Below are 12,651 nucleotides of genomic sequence, written 5' to 3'. Positions count from 1 at the left end.
TTTCCCCCAGAAGGTGAACAAGAACTAGACAGAACCACAACGGACGGAAGAACAGAGCGTCTGACAGCAGCCTCCGGGAAGGAACCACCTGAATTTGGGCCTGAGACAGTTAATTCCAAAGGATTACCATAATTGGGAGGCGCCCCTTCCTTCCCCTCCTCCAGCAGCTCCAGGAACCCGCACCATCTCCCCTTCTTGGTGTGTGTGTGTGGGTGGCCTCCAGAGCCCTAGTCCTCTGGGCCACCCCGGGGTGGGAAGGGTGGGGCTGCAGAGGCAGGAAGGGGTGGAGAAGCACTGCTCACCTGCAGGAGAGGAAGGGGAGAGAGGGAGCGTGGGGGAAGAGAGCGAGGAAGGAGCCCCTCGGAGTGTGATTTAACCAGGATGCTGCACAAAATGGCTCCTCAGCGAGGCTCACGGTAACAGCGGCGGCGCCGGAGGCCCAACTGGCCTGCTGAGGGCGAGTAGGGGCTCTGGGAGGAAGAATTAAAAGCCCGATTTAGACTGAGTTCAGATGCGAGAGGCCACTGTCTTCAGGGCCACGTATCTGCCACCCTTTCTGAGAAATTGAGTCCCTTGGCGGGGAGCAGGTAAAGCCAGCCAGCAAAGGTCCCAGGCCCTGCCTGAGCGGGATGCTCCCAGAAGGAGTGACCCCTACACCTCACTTGCAGCTGGCCCTTTGAGCACTGCTCCCAAGAAGGAGGCTACAGAAAAATCTGACCTTGAGGGCACAGGCATTGGGAAGGAGACCACTCTTCGGGGTCAGGGCTGACCGTGTTCTCCTCAGGCTCGTGGCTGGCCTCCACGCACAGCTTACACCGGGGCCCAGGAAACGGTCCAGGTTGGAGCGCATCCGGTGGAGGTGCATTGTGTGGGCCTGACACCGACAACTGAGGTGGCAGGCTGTTGAGCAGGCCGATTCCAAGCCCGACTGGGGAGAACCCCATCTGCCCTGGCCCAGATCACTTTCTTCTCTGCACAGCAGACTGGGTCTGGCATCTACACGCTTTGTCCCACGCCAAGCCCCTGGCCTTGGCACCAGGGGCCCAGCACCGGCCTTATGGGGAAGCACACACTGGGGCTGACTTGAGTGCTGGGCAGGGAGATGCAGGCGGCAGTGGCGCGGCTGGGCCCTGGCCATGGTGCTGAGAAGCACTGGCCGGGTCTCTCTTGCCCCCACTCCCTTTGCCTTGATTGTCTTCAGCCTCTTCCCCCCACCCCACCCCGCCCCAGTCCTAAACCAAGCTCCAGGGACACAAGCAGCTACCAGGAAAAAAGGGAGCGACCCCTGAAGAGAGTCCTGTTGGCAGGTGACTCCTCAAGAGGAGGCTTCCCTCCTAGGCACCTCCCCCAAGGGCCAGAGATTTCATTTTTCATACTTGAGTCTCGTCAAAGGACAGAGAGGCTCATGGGCCCCTCACACCTGCATCTACAGAAATGCTCATTCCTGCTTCAGCCACATGTGCCCTGTAGCCCTGCAGAGCCGCGCAACCCAAAAACCCCTCCTCCAAAACCTGGCCCAGGCACCAATTTAGCAGCCGGCCTAAGGCAGGTGGCAGGTCCCTTGCTCATGCAGGCACTTCTGTGCACAAGCGTTCTCATATCCACTGGCAACCTCAGCTGCTAGGGCTCCAAGTCGGCTTTGGCCCAAGCAACTGTTTCCTCTTGGTCGTTATAGCAGTCAGTGCGAGGGCCCTAACCACCCCACAGGAGTGTGACCCCCACGTTAAGACACAGTGAGTTAACTGGTTACATGGAAGGAGAGCGAGCAGTCCTGACTCCAGCCAGCAGCCTGCCAGGCCCATTTTCCTGCTGCCAGACTGGCCCTTATCCAGAGGCTGGGAGCCTGAGACCCACAGGGCTCCCCAAGCTCCAGCCCAGGCAGATGCAGCAGCCTGGATCTTGTGCTCCCTTCCTGAGCTCCTCTGGGACTAAAATAGGAGACGACATCCCTGGTCACAACCCAGGACAAGTCCAGAGTGCCCTTTCCGCACTCCCTCCCTTCCTTCCTCCTCCCTCAGGCTCAAGCTTTGATTAAAATGATCTTCCTATTGTCTGGAGTTTGGAAGTCCAACAGTGGACTGCCTCAGATGGACCCAGCTTCCTGCACCCAGGACCTCCACATCACCTTCATGTCCACGTGGTCAGCAGGGCTGTGGTGCTCTCTATGGCTGCCACATCCAGCCTCCGTTTCCTCAGCAGCTAAAGCTTAGACATCCAGGGTGTGGGCGCTGGGGTGACCCAGGAACCCAGAAACAGCCCTCCTGAAAAGATATGGGCAGAGCAGCTCCCCTCTCCGAGGTCCAGCTAGCATCACTGATAGAGGCTCCTGTGGTGGAGCTTTGCATATTACCCCCACCTCAGTGCCCACCTGTCTCACCTTCTGGCCTCTGTTCCTTGATTGAGAGCCAGGCCTCCAAACTTCATTCTCTCCCTCTACATAGCTAGAGAAACCACCTTTTTCAGGGTAGGGGTAGGGGGAGCTCAGAAAGGAGTTCCCTTTCAGCCCCAGCATCTGTTTTTCAGTCACAAAGAATCACACTGTGTCTTTTCGGATGCATGTACAGTTCCCATGAACTGGCTGGGAGCCACTCCCAGCTTCTTCCACCTCCCTGCTTTTCTGGAGGGTCAGCCTGGCTATTGCCCCCACCCAGACTTCTCCCAGAGAAGGCCCTCACCAGAGCCTCAGCCTCCACTGGCACCCTCATTCTTTCTCAGTTCACTGGAACCCAGGCTGGAGAAGGCTGCAGGCACCCCCAAACAGATCCAAGAGGCCTGTTCTGGGGCATGGAGAAGGGAGCAGAGCAGAAAGGGTTTCCCCACAACTTCCCATTACAGAAAGGGAAAGCCTGCCATAAATCTTGTCTAGAGTGGATGCTGTGGGTTGCAATATTCCTTAAAATATTTTCCCAGGAAACCACTTTCTGGATTGTTTTCTGTGAGATGGGAGGCAGGGATAAGAAGGAAGAGGAGCTTTAGGGGCGGGGTGGGGTGGGGAAGGGGGGGTTGGGGACTCCAGGGAACCTCACTTCGGAAACATTGCCTCCTCTGCTCAACCTGTCGGCCATCCCACAACTTCCGTCGGCCGTGCGCCCCTCCCCTCCCTGCACACCCAAAGTCCTCACCTCTGGGCGCTTCCCACTGCCCCACGACCCTTGACCTTGGCCTTGGTGATTTGTTGGGGATGGAGGGGGTGGGTCAGCCTCCAGAGGCCAATCCTGCCTTCCACCCGCAGTCGGAGCGCACCCCTCACCCCGCCCGGCGCCAACGGGAAGCCTGGAGCCGCCCGTGCTGCCCAAAGGGGCTGAGCAGGGGCGCCTCAGGCCCCTCTCCCAGTCCAGACCAGCTTCTTGAAGCTGCCCTAGGCGAGGCTACCGCCCTGGCGCCCGAGACCACGCTCCCCAGCTTCACTGACACACAGCCGGCAGCGGCACTTACGGACCGGGAAGGGGGCCGGGGGCCCGCGAGGCGGCGGCGGGGGTGGGGAGGCTGCGGGGACGGCGGCTCCGCGGTCCCTGATCTGGCGCGTCCCCGGGCTCAGGCCCGGCTCCGGCCGCTCTCCGGGCGCCCCGGCCCCGGCGGACGCACGGCCAAGAGCCTCCGGAGGCGAGCGTGGCAGCGGTGGTTCGGGGGCTCCCGGCGGTACGCGGCTTCTACGGCTCCGAGCCGCTCTCAGCGCCGCCTCCTCGGGCGGGCACGGCCCGCAGTGACGTCAGCGCGGCTCCCCCCCGTCCCCCCTCCCCTCACCCGGACCAGTGCGGAATGGAGGGGGCGGAGGCAAGCGGCGAGGGGCGCCCAGCCCCGCGCCCCGGCCCTTGCGCCCCCACCCCGCTCGCCTCCCAGCTTTTCCCGGGGAGTCGCGGCGCCATTCGAGCCCTCCTTTCCCCTCACGCCGCCTGACTCGTGCAGAGCCGACAACTGGAGGCAGCGGGCTGGAAGCCTCGCTGGCAGCTCTGAGCTCAGGGACCCGGGGAGAATGGAGAGCTAGGAGGATGGGGACGTCTCCCCTCCGTGCTGGAAGGGGACGTCTTACCTTGTTCCCTACGCGAGTGTGGGTTAGGGTGAGGATATCCACGCTGATAGGCCGGAGCCTCCGTGGGAGCTCATAAGGGATGTTTTAGCATGGGGAAACGTGTCCCGTGCAGAGCTCAGAGAGCCCTCCAGCCTGGGTCCTGCCTCTCCAACGCCCAAGACCTCCGCCTCCTCTTCCCCGCCGGCCCGCCCGGGGCTGTGCACCTACAAACTCCACGCTCTCGGCCGACGGCGCCCCGGAGCCGCTGTCCAAATGCTGAACCCGGCCTCCTTAGAGGCTGGCTCCCGAAGCCTCGTTCCGCTCGCCCAGAGTGCTCACAGGGGCCGGCAGGGGGTTCTGGGACACCCAGCGCGGAGTCCCGGGAAACTTTGGTGCTCCACGGAGAGGTCGGAAAGCTTCGAGGAAGGAGGCGAGCGGTTAAGGAAAGGAGGGAGCCGAGAGGGCCGGCAGAGCCGCGCGCCGTATCGGTCGCCCTGCCCTGTCGCCGAACCGCCGTCTTCCCCCGCGCGCCCTGGCCGCGCGTCCCGGGTCCCCTCTGCTTGTGCGTTTCTCCCGTCGCCACAGCAGGGGAGGTCCCTCCGGCTGAACTTGTCAGCGGGTTTCACCATCCATCACGAGCCAGACAGACAGGCCAAGTTCACGAGCAACGCTGTTAACCCCTTACAAACCGAGCGCCTCCCATAAAAAGGAGCTGCCTGACTGGGGCGCGCTCTCTCCGATTCTAGAGGCATTCATTGCCTCCCCAAAGCTGTGGTCGCCACAGCACTTTTTTTCTTTCCCATTTCTCTCTTTCCTGAATAACTCGGGAAAAGGGATGGAAGAGAGAAAGATGATTTGTCTCCCCATCCCACCACCCCCAACGCATTTCCTGACCATTTTCCTCCGTCATTTTGTTTACTGTTTTGGTCTCCATAACCTCTCCAGTTTCTCTTCTAAATTAATTTGACAGCAGTGTAACTGAGTGCTTTTCTAACTGGCTCCCCCCTTTTCTGCTTTATGACTGTTCATGGTGGGGGGGGAATGAGATTTAGAAAAATATGAGATAAAAATAATAATTGGCCCTGATTCCTAACCTAGAGGCCTGACTTTCAAGGCAAAAGATAGAGAAAAAAAATATTTTCACTAGAAGAATCTGGATTGCTGGTCCTGTGGGGGGGGGGGGGATGGGGGTGCCAGCGGTCCTGTGAGCTGAGATGGGGAGGGAACCCATCCTTCCTGAAACGGATGGAGAAAGGAAAACAAAAATAAGCTTTCAGGAAAGGATCAGAGAGGAAGACCCCTCCAGATAGAGGAGCCTCAGAGAGAAACGGGGAGGTAGAGGGCTAGACACAGGGACCCAGAGAGAGAGGGTACATTTAGAATCTCTACTGGAGAACAAGGGCGGGGCCCAGTCACTCCATCCCCTCTGCCCACCCTTTGGCCCCCCCGCTCTAGCATTCAAAGTCCAAGAGAAGCTTTTTTAGCCTCTCTGGGCAGCCCAGCTCCTGAGTCTGGTCCACAGCGAAAGCCTGGAGTCTGGATCCCTGCACTGGGCAAAGACTCAGTCCTGCTGGGGAACCCTAGCCTCCTCCAGGAGAACTTTCTCAGCCTCTCCCTGCCATCCAGCAGACTTGGCCTCCCCCCACCCCCATTTCCTATTGAATTCCTGGCGTCTGGTAGCTGGCGGCAGCTAGGGAGACCTACCAACTTTTCCCCTGTGCATTTTCTCACCCCCTCCACCCCCCAGTGCTTTCTTTTCTTCTCCCAGAGCTCTTTGTGAAAGGAGGCACCCAGGCCCAGAACGTGTTCTGCAGTTTAACTACTTCCAAATTCTTTGTTCGGGTCACCCCGGGACTCCATTGTCCGCTATTGAGAGCTGGGGCAGGCGCTTTCCTGCCAGCGGGCCTGAATCCATTAGGCCGCTGCTCGGGTCCCTGCCGCCCATTGAGGCACCCGCCAGACCCGGGCTCCTGGCCCCCTCCAGTCCTCTCCATACCCGCACCCAGCTGCCCTTTTTGGAGCCCTCAGCAGAGTCCGCCCAGGGTTACGTGGGTCTCTCCCCTTCCGGAGGGAATGGGCGCGGATGCAGGCCTAGTATGATTCTTGCTGACCCTGTCCCAGCCTGCAGGTTCTCACCCTGGGGGTTGCCGAGACCCTGTCATCTGCCCTCCGGGGCAGCTTTCGAGGAGGCCGCAGTCTTGGCCTCAGGACTGGGCAGTGAGGGGACAGCCAGCACACACTGCTGCGACTCAACCACCTGCTCACCTGCTCTCCTGCAGCCCGTATTTCCCTTCCTCTCTTTCCTCCTGGCCCAGACCCCCAGCTTCCAGTTGATTCAAGCCTCTCCTGAGTTAAGGGAGTGAAAAAAGGCAGCCCAGTGTTAGAGGAGAAGCACAGAAGGGCACATCAGCTCTGTCCTGTGCCCACCAGGTGCCCTGTGTTCCCTCCAAAGGCCCGTCTCCTCAGCATGACAGGTCTTCTCTCAGATCACTAGGAAAAGAACGAGAGATGCTCCGGTCTGAGGCATGACTTTCAGGCTCCCAGGGTGCCAGAGCAGGCTCCCCAGTGGCCTCACCTCTCCTGCCTCAGGACCAGAGGAGAGAGAGCGCCCACGAACCCCTCCGAGGGCTCAGCTGGTGGTGCGAGCCTGGGAATCGGACTCCGATGCCTAGGCCCTACAGAGCGCTCCAGCGAGTGTCCCTTCCGGTCCTACAGGAAGGTGTTTGCCCTCTGAGCCCCGAAAATCCCAGGAGAGACTGAGAGTTCAGCTTGAAGCCACGGGGAAAACCATCGAGATTCCAGAACCGGTGCCCAGGAAAGGGTCGATTTCTGTCAGCATGTCTTTTCCTGGCTCCCTAAGGTTCCCTTCCCGCAGCCCCCATCCTACCCTCCTACTCCAGGACTATGGGGTCCCCGAGTCCAGGGTGAATAGACGCCTGGCCCCAGAGGTCACTGAAACCTCTGGCTCGACCTGCTTCGTCCATTTCGAGGATCGGCACGCCCTTCCCAGGAGCAGAACTGGAGGGAAAGCGGTTAGACGAGCTCATAGGCGGGCCGGGGATAGGAGGACCAGACCTATCGCGGGAAAAGGGCCCGGGAGCGCAGAGGAAGGGCGCTGGATGGTGGTCTACACAGGCCGCGGAGGGAGGGAGGGCGGTTGGGCGGCCTCATTTGCACGATCTCTCCCAGGAAGCCCCGAGACTCGGACCCCGGGGCGGGGACCGCGGAGGGACGCGGAGACTTCGAGGAACCGACTGCGGCCTAGATTGATGGCGGAGAGGCCAGACTAGCGCCCCTGGCGTCTCTGCTGCAGCCCGCGCAATGCCACCTGGACATCCTCCTTGCCACAGGGTTCAAGACCCGAAGCTGGAGAGGCTGAAGCCCGCGCACGCCCAAGACCTGGCCATGCAATGCCAGCACTCTTGCAGGACGCAGGAGTTATGAGGATATCCGGGCTTCCCACCCTAAGCCCTCCTCCTGTTCTTTCCGTGTGTCCGCTGTCCTGTTCACTGTTCTGACCTCACCGCCCTCCGGAGCGCGGCTCTGCGCGCTGTCCAACAACGCCCTCTGGCGGCAGTTCCTGGGAAGTACAGGCGCACTGCGGCCCGGGCAGGAAAGCGTCCAGACCCGCCGGGCGCCAGCCTGATGGTTTAGGGTTGTCTCTTCTCACCCCTGGCTCCTCTAGTCTTCTCAGCCTGCACGCACATCACCCGCTCGCGTGCACCGGGCCCTCTCACGGGAAACAGGCACTCAGGTAGTGGGAACAACAGTGAGGCAGCCAGTCTGCAAGCCTAAAGCTCACCTGTTCTACCTGGGACTGGAGTCTCTGCTATTCTGGCCTCCTTCGGGAAGATCCCATGAAGACTGAGGGGGATCAGGCAGGCTCAGGACCTCACCCCCAGCGTTCTTGCAGCCAGGCAAGCTGTGCCCCTTGTCACTTCCCATCTTTCCCCTCCCCACTTCTGCAAAAACCCTGAAGAATGAGATTAGGTCTGAGGAATGAGAGATGGGCCAAGGGAACGGTGGAATCTGTGGGCAAAGCCTGGGGTTTGGAGAGTCTTGAGTTCCAAGAGAGTTGGAGTTGGAGAGTCTAAGCTCACACCTCCAGTGGTAGGAGCATCTCTGCCCCTGCAAGCATGGTGTTCTGCTTTCTGCCTGATCATGTGTTGATAGGTTCTTGACATGCATTCAGCAGAGCTGAGCTCCAACTACATGCCTCTGGGAACACAACTCAGAGAGGGGAGGTAACTTGCTGGAAGTCACAGCTAGAAATTTCTGGAGCCGGGATTCAGCTTCAGACGCATGCCACCCTACCTCCATCTCTCATCTTTCACCTGAATCATTTCAGAGGTCTCCTGGCTGGGGCTCCTCTTCAGAACTCAGCCCCCTCCAATATGTCATCTACACTTCTGGATGAGGACCCTTCTAAGATGCCAGTCTGGTTGGTCATGTCTCCTCCTTGCTCAGAATCCTTCAGAGGGTTCTGCTACTTTCAAAATAAAAGCCCAAGTTTCTCAGAAGCATTCAAGCTCCCCCCATGACCTGATCTGTGACCTCTCTTCTGGGTTCCCAACACTCCCACCATCTCAGATGTCTTCATTTCCCCAAGGCCCACACTTTTGCACCACTCACTCCCTACATTCGTGTGACCAACCCTTCCCCTGCCTGTAATACTCCTCTCTCCTGAGTATCTTTTGGATTCTAGGCAAATGTCACCTCCTCCATAAAACCTTCTGACTCAGACATAGCTCCCTTCAGATAAAGGACCAGATGGGCCTAAGTGGCCAGCTGGGGCTACTCTCTAGTTGCAGTGTGCAGGCTTCCCATTGTGGTGTCCTCTCCTGTTGGAGAGCCACAGGCTCTAGGGCACGTAGGTCTCAGTAGTTGAGGCATGTGGACTTAGTTGCCCCAGTGCACGTGGAATCTTCCTGGACCAGGGATCGAACTTGCATCCCCTGCATTGGCAGGCAGATTCTTATCCACTGGTCCATCAGGGAAGTCCTAAGTGGTCACTTCTGCACCTCCTGCATTCTTTCTTCTCCGTGATGACCCATTGATTATATCAGGCATGGCCACTGGCCCCCTGAGGCTGATTTCTGGCCCAGGTGGAGTCTCTCCTGAGCACTGAAGTTAGAGTAGGCTGAGCAGGTCTGCATGGGCCTGATGGATGCTGTGTCAGCCCAGGCAATGGGAGCAGAGACGCTGAGAAGAGAATGGAGCCAGTAGACAGAGAAAAGGTCCCAGGGCTCCAGGATGAGAGGGCCTGAGACTTTCTCAGAGGGTTTCCGCCCCTCCCTGGCGGGAGAGTCTTGCAATAAGCCTGTATCCATTGGCCTGCTTGGCATAGGATTCTGTTCTCTGCCCCTGACAGCTTCCTGACCCAGAAAAAAAACCCTCCTGTCAAGCCTGGCCTTCCTCCCTCGTGTGTGTGGGCACCTCTTGGTAATGGGCACATCTCGCGGAAGCGGCAGTCTTGACCACCTGGCAAGAATCACACCTGGCGGCGTAATGCGGGCGCTTCTGTTGCGCCTGCTGCGTAGCGCCACCGTGTGGCAATTCTGAGAAACACAGCCTGCCGTCCACTCGAGAGCCAGCCCAAGAAAGATGTCCTTATTGATTAACGTTTAAAACGTTTTAGGGTTTGCATTTTTCAGATTTGTTCACGGGGTGAGAATTTGCTAACAGTTAATTGAGTGAGAACAAACCAGTCGATCCTAAAGGAAATCAACCCTGAATACTCATTGGAAGGACTGTTGCTGAAGCCAAAGCTCCGATACTTTGGCCACCTGATGCAAAGAGCTGACTCATTGGAAAAGACCCTGATGCTGGGAAAGACTGAGGGAAGGAGGAGAAGGGGGCAACAGAGTATGAGATGGTTGGATGGCATCATCGACTCAATGAACTTGAGTTTGAGCCAACTCCTGGGAGATGGTGAAGGACAGGGAAGCCTGGCGTTCTGTAGTCCATAGGGTCACATCCAACACAACTTATCGACTGAACAGCAACAATAATTGAGTGAGTGTGCTGTCCCAGCACTTTATGATTAATCTTCACAGCCATCCTTATTCCAAGAGGGTCTTCCTCTCCTCATTCAACAGATAGGGAAACCGAGGTACAGAGAGGTTAAGTCATTTGCCCCATCACAGGTAGTCAGTCAGTGGCTGACGGGATGTGAATCCACAGTCCACGGTCTTTACCACTACGTGACACTGCCTCTTAGTAATAGTTTTGCATTGTCCCACTTCCTGTTCAAATCATCCAAATGTTCTTAAACAAACCAGGCAGCACTTTTTATTGTTGTTTAATCGCTTCAGTTGTGTCCAATTCTTTGTGACCCCATGGGCTGTAGCCCGCCAGGCTCCTCTGTCCACGGGATTTCCCAGGCAAAGTGGACTGGAGTGGGTTGCCATTTCCTTCTCCAGGGGATCTTCCCGACCCAGGGATCGAACCTGCCTCTCCTGCCTCACCTACATAGGCCGGCAGATTCTTTACCTTATCAGACTCGGTTGTACATCTCATCTGTTTGCTCTACACGACTGTGAGCCCAGTGAGGGAAGAAGTCCTGTCTTACTCATCTCCACATTTTCGCTCCTAACACAGAAGACACAGGCAGCCGCATCTCTAACAAATGACTTGCTTTTTTATTACTCTTTTATCGATGGCTGCTCTGGGTCTTTGTTGCTTCTCGTGGGCTTTCTGTAGTTGTCAGCAGGGGGCGCTCTGCACTGCGGTGCGCAGGCCTCTCTTGGCAGTGGCTTCTCTTACTCTGGGACGTGGGCTCTAGGGTGTGTGGGCTTCCGTAGTCGCAGCTCCTGGACTCAGCAGCTGTGGCACACGGGCTTTAGCTGCTCCCACACATGTGGAATCTTCCCAGACCAGAGACTGAACCCATGTCCCCTGTATTGACAGGTGGATTCCCATTCACTGCACCAACATCTCTAGAAGCTGCACCCTTCAAGAGATAAGAAGCTGCCGAAATGCTCTGCATATTTCTGCTTGTTTTCATTACTCCCGTGGCAAATTCTGGCATTTCTCTTCTGGAGACAGCAACAAGTCTTTGAATTATTGTTTGTAAATTTCCTCACATGGTGTACTTTAGAGGGGGGGGAAAAAAAAACTGGAGCCTCCTTGTGGACCACAGGCTGCCCTCTCCTTCTTAGTGCACCCTGAGAGACTAGGACTATGCAAGTCAGAGATTTCAGGAACTTGATCTGCACAAACAGGAAATGGGCTTCCTGATGAGGTAGTGAGCTCCCTGTTTTTGCAGGTATGTAAGCAGAGTCAAGAGGTTGGGGGAGACAGACAGGGATGCCCTCAGGCCACAGTTCATCTGGGGCTTCAGGAACCATGTTGAAGTTCATGTGTTAAGCATCCAGCCGGTGCAGACCCCTCCTGGTTTTATTCTTTAATGGGTTGCTGGTCTCCCTTTCCTTGCTTTCATGCCCTCATTTTCTCTCTGCCAAGCCCTTGTGATTTGGCTGCCTCTCTGTCCCTTTTGGTGATTGAAGTCACCCTCTCAGCGAAGGCCAGGGGATGCCAGCCAAGGCCTGGATACCTCCCTCAGGCTTGAAACAAGGAGTCTCAGGTCCTTGCTCTGGCTTCAGAAGGAGCCTGGCAGGCACTCTTTCTCCCTGTCTGCAGACATCTCCGCCTGTCTTGGTGATTACAGCCCCCACACCTTGACAGTCCAGCTTTGACAGCTTGTAGAGTGGCCGTGTTCAGCTTGGATTTCCTCCCAAGCCAGGGTCACCAGGCACAGTCGCACAGGTTGGGTGCTGCATTTCTCCAGGGGGTGCCATTCATTTGCACCCCAGTGCTTACCCTCCCCAGGGTTGCATATTGCAGAGGGAGGGAAGCCTATCAGAACAACGGTGGTGGTTTGTCACTAAGTCATGTCTGACTCTGCGACCCCATAGACTGTAGCCCGCCAGGCTCCTCTGTCTATGGGATTTTCCAGGCAAGAACACTGGAGTGGGTTGCCGTGCCCTTCTCCAGGGGATCTTTCTGACCCAGGGGTGGAACCCGGATCTCTTGCATTGCAGGCAGATTCTTTAGCACTGAGCCACCAGGGAAGCCCCTTTGCTGCTGCCGCTGCTAAGTCGCTTCAGTCGTGTCCGACTCTGTGCGACCCCATAGAGGGCAGCCCACCAGACTCCCCCGTCCCTGGGATTCTCCAGGCAAGAACACTGGAGTGGGTTGCCATGTCCTTCTCCAATGCATGTGCGACCCCATGGACAGCAGCCCACCAGGCTCCTCTGTCCACGGAATTCTCTAGGCAGGAGTACTGCAGTGGGTTGACATGTCCTTCTCCAGGAAGCCCCTTTAGGTAAGGAGAAATGTCACTAAGAAACATATATCCAGGGTCTTCCTGGTGGTCCAGTGGTTAAGAATCTGCTTTCCAACACAGTTTGAAACCTGTTTGGGGAACTAGGATCCCACATGCCGAGGAGTAACTAAGCCTGAGCATAGCCACTGAGCCCACGTGCTGCAGCTAGAGAGTCTGTGCACCACGACAAAAATCCTGAGTGCTGCAACTGAGACCCGATGTAGTCAAATAAATCATAATATTTAAAATATAAATATATCCATTACTGGAACATAATTACCTTTTCAGAAAAATTAAATCCTTCGTTGTTTAGGCA

This window comes from Ovis aries, chromosome 18 (assembly GCF_016772045.2).
Source record: "Ovis aries strain OAR_USU_Benz2616 breed Rambouillet chromosome 18, ARS-UI_Ramb_v3.0, whole genome shotgun sequence".
Lineage (NCBI taxonomy): Eukaryota > Metazoa > Chordata > Mammalia > Artiodactyla > Bovidae > Ovis > Ovis aries.
Note: the sequence above shows the minus strand (reverse complement) of the source record.